This window comes from Balaenoptera ricei, chromosome 5 (genome assembly GCF_028023285.1).
Source record: "Balaenoptera ricei isolate mBalRic1 chromosome 5, mBalRic1.hap2, whole genome shotgun sequence".
In the NCBI taxonomy this organism is placed as follows: Eukaryota; Metazoa; Chordata; class Mammalia; order Artiodactyla; family Balaenopteridae; genus Balaenoptera; species Balaenoptera ricei.
The window spans coordinates 107,185,223-107,191,477 of record NC_082643.1 but is presented as its reverse complement, the minus strand read 5'-3'; the positions used below and the strand labels follow the sequence as shown (position 1 = coordinate 107,191,477).

Below are 6,255 nucleotides of genomic sequence, written 5' to 3'. Positions count from 1 at the left end.
TTTAGGTTCAGGACTATATATTGGTGATCTGTTATGTAAAAGAAAAATAATCATCAGATGTTTATACTTAATGGATGTCATCACTTATAAGTAAATACTTTTTTTTAGTCTAACTAAAAAGTCTTTATTAAAATAAGCAATATTTGACATGGACATAAGAAACATATAGTTAACTACCTTACAGTATTGTCAGTTTGAAGAATATTTTTTAGATTAAGTAGAGATTTCCTCACCAAATTCTGAGATAACAGACAAGAGAACATGAAACTTAGCAATAGTCTCTGGATGAAAAATCAGAAATAAATCATGTAACAGGAAACAAATAAAATTAAAGAAAATAAAAGTTTCAATAAGAAATTTAAATTCATGGAAAATAATTCCATAACAGATTACTAGGGAGAAGTTTTTTCTTGTTCTTTTAGTTTCAGGGTTTTATGTTTGTGTTTTATTTGTTGTTACCTCAAAAGACCAAATGGTATGATGCACATGTAGATACTCAGTAAATGAGCAGTTAATCTTTCATCTTAGAACTGTAACATTAAAAAGGAAAATTTTGAAATGGACAAAGAAAGTTTAAAATTTTATGTATGAGGAAGAACATGCAGTTGATGAAGGTAAGTTAAAACCGACAGCAAAAAATAAAATAAAATAAAATCTGACAGCAAAGGATATTTTGACCAACATTCCTGAAGAGTCCATTGATTTTAAGATTTGCTTTAGGGTTCTGGACCAGGTATTCCACTACTGGACCACATGTAGCTTGGTTGGTTACCTAGAACCTAAGTCATCCAATTTCTCTTCCATTTTAGTTTTTTGCTTTGTAAAATTAGGGAGTTGGGCCAAATGACTTGGGTTTCTTTTGATGTATCATTATCAAAATGCTGTAACTTCTTATCAAGTGAAGTAATGAACACTGAAGCTTTTAAGCTTTTATGAAGTACTTCATGCTCTGAGCCATTATACATGTATATGTAAGCTATGAAAAAATGAATTCTAAATAAACACATGATGGGACTTCCCTGGTGGTCCAGTGACTGAGACTCGGCGCTCGCAATGCAGTGGGCCGGGGTTTGATTCCTGGTCAGGGAACTAGATCCTGCGTGCCGCAACTAAAGATCCCACATGTCACAAGGAAGATGGACGATCTCTCATGCAGCAACCAAGACCCGGCGCAGCCAAATACATAAATAAACACATGATGAATACTGTAAAATGGATTCTAAATATTAACAAATGCTCCCTCAGAGTTAGTTCTCTCAGAGATAATTATAAACTATAAAACATTATAAACAATAAAAACGAAGTAAAAACTAGCCAAAAAGTTCAATGTTCTCCAAAGTCGTGTTGATCAAATCATGTGATGTATCAATGATCATATGACTGAAAGAAATGGAAAAATATATTTGATTCCTGTTATAAGAGGAAGCTGGATGTCACTAGAAACTTTTGCGAGCTTTACGAGAGGAAGAGTTCCGTTTAGGAAAATAATCATTTTAGATGCTCTGGAGAAGCTTACTAGACGGAGCCTAGGTTCATCCATTCTCTCTCCATAAGGGAGGACCTAAGAGGGAAGAATGAGTGGCTTCTGCCTGGTGGAGACATTTACGTGACATTGTACCTCTTGCCTGCAAAAGGGCGATTAAAATTGGCACTTGCTTAAACGAGTGAAAAACAGGTAAGAAAATTTTCATTTCCGAAAGGGGCACACGCGCATATACACACACTTAGTTGAAAGGGGAGGGGGAGGGAAATATAGAGGAAAGGAAGACACGGAAATGGAAGGCAGAATTAAATGAATGCTGATGGAAAAGTTAAAATCTGAAACGCAAGAAGGGCAAGTGTTAAGCGATAAAAGGGAGAAGAACAAGTCTTTTATCCCACTTAATTGGTCACCTGAAGAGAGGTCTTCCCGCCCCACCTGAGAAGACACTTCTAAAAAGCACAACTAAAAAGGTGGAGTGAAAATCCAGAATGTAGAAGGGAGCGATAAAGCCAGCAATTGGCTGTCCGGGCCGCACTCGTGGCTCCGCAAGAGGCAGTGCTGCGCGTCCTCGCCCAGGAGCTCGTCATCGCCGGCCGAGACGCCGCCAGGGTCGGCGCGCGCTGGGCAACCATCCCTGTAGCTTCCCGGGGAGACGCGCTCGTCCGGTCCCCAGGGGCCGGCGAGGCCGCCCACCGCGCGGCGCCGCCCCGAGGTCCCGGGAAGTGGACCCGCGGTTGTCCGGGCCCCCAGTCAAGCCGCGCGCCTGCCCCCTGAGGCCCCAAACCCGCGGAGAGCGCGTGGGGTGGCCGCTACGGGGTCCCAACCCGCCCGGGCTCCCTGAGCGGTCCATACAGCCCGCGCCCGGCCGCCTTCCCGGAAACGCCCACGCCGCGGGGAAGGCGGGGCCGCGGACACCCGGCGGCGCGCCCAGCGCCCCGCTATCTGCAATAATTGCAGCATCTGCCGCCGCCTGGGGCGATGCGCCACCCGGAAACCGGCTCCGCCAGGCTACACCGCAGGCCTTTGAGCCCCTTTTCGCATCCGTGGGGCTGAGCTGGCTGCCTGAGCCGGAGAGCTTTAGGTGAGTAGCCCCCGGAGAGCACTGAGCGTAAACTAAACCGGCGGCCGTGGCGGCAATCCTCTAGTGCCGGGCCAGAGGCTGGGAGCTAGCGCCCAGCGCCTTCTGGTTGTACGCAGAGTGGTGGGTGTGTGTGTGTGTGTCTCCTGTCGTTAGTTGTTATTGGAGTAGGTTTTTCTTGTTCGTTTTGTTTTAGTTCGAAAATCCACCAGACGTTGCTGCTACTGTGGCCTGGGTTAGCACCTCTGATGTGCTAAGACTAATCAGTTCCTCCTGTTTGGGGAATATAAATAAGCCCCTGCTCAAAGCGCACGCTGAGTCTGTGGCTTTATTTTACTTACCAGGCATCAGCTTGTTATGTCAGCCTTGTTATCTCACCCTGGATTCTGGTGTGTTTTGTTGCCCAAAAGATCAATAGCAGGAAGACACCACTAACTTTAGCCTTCCATCAAGAAATCCAGGACACCAGTGGCTAGAGACAGAGCAGGTGCTTTACTTTGCCAGATCTACCTCTGTTTTCTCTGAAAGGCTAAAACCCCCTTTCCCCATTCGTCTATAATGAGCCCTCCACCTGATATTATTGCTGCCATACAGTATCTCATGAAATTCTGGTTTACTGTTTCTCTCTAAGTCAAGAGTGAAACGTTTCAATTCAGCAAATACCTGTGCATCGTCTGTGGGCCAAGCAGGCCTGGGGACAGGAGATACAAATAAGAACGGAATACAATTCAGGAGCTCAAAATCCAATGGATCAGAATATACCTAACGATTAATTAGGTAGTGTGATTTACCCTACACTAATGATGTGAGCAAAATGACCGGTTCACATATTTTCTAGCATATTAAGGTCTTTAGAATTACAGTCCTATTGACTAGATTTTTGCCTTTTTAGAGTTTCCATAGAAGGCATGATAGAATAAGTAGGGAAAATCAGTGATGTAGGTCTGAATCCTGGGGCCTACACAGTAAGTTGCTGTGCTGGATATGGAAGTTTGGCACTCACACTCATTCCTACCTGTGGCTAGTGTGCCTTCTTGTACAGGAGAAACAGGAAAGCTAAAAACATTTCCCAGACTCCCTTCCAGTCAGAGTTCTGGGTGTAAATTAGAGTTCTGGATGACTTGCCTGAGATTCCAAAGGCAGAGATAAGGCAGAAGCCTCCCTGCTCCTCCCTGATATTTTTGGCTCTTTTCTGTTAGCATGGAAGGTGCACAAGGTGCCCGTGTCCAGGCTCCAGAGCTGTGGGTGTTGGGAGGGACTTACAGCAACCAGACTCAGCATGCCTTGTTGAATCACCAGCTCTCTGGCTGTCAAGAGGCAGCTGAGGGAGGTAGTGAACATACTCTGAGTTCCCTGTCCAGACAACTTCCGGATCCCAGCTTCTCAGGGTCACAGGTACAGTATGTTCTTGAACTCTTTGGTTCCTGTAGGCCTCCTGATTGTGGCAAAAATAGTATATTCCCTGGTGGCTCATCTAGTAGTGTTCTAGAAGTCATTCCTAGAGGCCCAGCCAAGACCCTGCACTTGTAGCCCTTTCAACAATCTCTAGCCTTTCAACAATTAATTTAATTCTCTGTATAAAATCTCTTTCTGCTTAAAATACTTGGCATCGTGTCTGTTTTCTGCATTGACTCTGAGTAATATGTTTGCTGTATAGCCTCTAAAAGCCACCTAAACCTAACCTCTTCAGTTTCTTTAGATGGGAAATGAAACCGTGAGATTAGATCCAGGGCCTGGCAGTGATTTGAATGCCTTCATTTGGGCTCTGCCCTCTCTAGTTGCTACAGACTCCTACATTTGAGTTGGCCCCCGAAGGTATTTGAGTTGGCCCCCTGAAGATATTTGAGTTTGTTACCCATACACTAGATTATCTCTGAAGTCTCTTGCTCTACAAGTATAATGTAAAACATTTCTTCGTTTAAAACATTCTCAGAGTATATCACAAGAGATTGTTGACTATCTGGTTCGTAACTAACTGTTCACGAGTCCTGTTGATAATTGGGAGGCCACTGACTCTTGGTTGGCACCCAAACCCTAATGATAGAACAGATTTTTCCTCTGGGGAAAAGGAATTTACATCTTTTTCACACAAAGCCTAGGAAACCAGTATGTGGGGAGATGGAACTCCCTGTATATGCACTTGTGTAATGAGGGAGCATTCTTTGTAGTCTTGGGTCATACACGTTAAGGAAAGTGCAATGATGATAAGTTCGAAAGAGTTTTGAACAGCCTTATAAAGTTATTAAGTATACCTTGCCAATACGGTAAAAGCTCTTTATGTGTGTGTTTTTTTAGGAATCTATTATTTATGTTTCTGTGGTTCATAAGGAGGAATGAAAGGTTTGAGTTTACCAGTGTCCCTTATCTGTGCTCTTCAGTACAGTACATGTATGCTTCTTTCTCAAGGAAAATCTCGTGAAAGGAAGATAAAGCACTGGGGGGACTTTTTTTGGGACTCCATGATGTACTTAGTACTAGTTTAAGGTTTTCTGTGACGTAGGCATTATCACCATTTTGCGGTTGAAGAAAATTGTCCAGACTGGCTAAGTAACTTGCCCCAAATGGCCCAATTAGGAGGCAATGACACAAGAAGGATTTACACTCAGGGTTTCCATGTCCTTTTTCCTCTGATCGCTCCACATAGCTTGCATATGATGCTCATTATGATCTCATTGACATGGATGTGCACAAAATTCCCTACCTGCACTTTCCTCTTCACCCCTTAACCCTTAATCATGTGATTCCTCTGCCTGTAATGGTCTTTATTTTCTTTTCGAAACTAAGTCATCTTTCAAGGCTTGATTCAAGTATCAGCCACGTAGGGCATTATCTGCTCTCCCCTGTTTAACTCTATGCCTGCACTTCTCACATTATAATTAAATTACCTTAAGGTGGCACTAGCTGCTGTAACAGATAATCTCCAAAACCTCAGTAACTTAACACAATAGAAGCTTATTTCTCATTCATATAAAGCCCAACCAGGTGTTCAGCTGGTGGCCTTCTCCTCAGTGATTCAGGAACGCTAACTCTTTTTATATTATGGCTTTGCCATCCCCTAAGACCTTGGAGTCCTTAGTTTCCAGGCAATGGACAGGAAAAGAGAGAACATAATGTAAAACATGGGAACTTTCTTACAGCAATGGAAGTACAACACATCATTTATCCCGACATCCCTTTGCCAGACTCAGGGACTTGCTACACTGACCTGCAAGGGAGGCTGGGAAATGTCAACTATCTGTGTGTCTAGGCAGCAGAGGAAACTGGTTTGGTGAACACATAGCAATCTCTGTCCCTTTCTTAAAGAGCAGAGACTGCATCTCAGTCATCTTTCTGTCTCTTGTGTTTACACACCATAGAAACCCAGTAAAAGGCTGATGAACTTCAATGATTGTGAAAAGATGGGGTTGCTTATCTCATGTGCCTTAAATTAAAACTTAACCACACTTCATTATGGTTACCTAGGGAATGATCTGTCATTCTCTGACTAGGTTGCAACCTTTGAGTATAGGAACTGTGTCAGACTGTTCACATTCAAATCCCTAACACAAGGGCTAGAACATGGTAAGAGCTTAATAGAGGTTTGTTGAATGAATGAGTCCTTAGAGAGAAAAAAAGAGGGACAGAGTTAGTCTACATGGAGTTAGGAAATACTAACTGAGATGGTGACATTTGGGTTAGATCTTGAATGACTCGT

The 6,255-nt window shown here is 43.5% G+C and overlaps 1 protein-coding gene across 2 annotated transcripts in view; it reads left to right on the top strand.

Moving 5' to 3' along the window:
• The first annotated feature begins 2,110 nt into the window (after positions 1 to 2,110).
• Positions 2,111 to 6,255, top strand: part of SLC9B2 (solute carrier family 9 member B2) — a 49,280-nt gene continuing 45,135 nt past the window's right edge. For both annotated transcript variants that reach the window (XM_059923357.1, XM_059923355.1), the window contains exon 1: positions 2,111 to 2,564. The gene's annotated coding sequence lies outside the window, so the exon portion shown is untranslated. The remainder of the gene's footprint in view (positions 2,565 to 6,255) is intronic.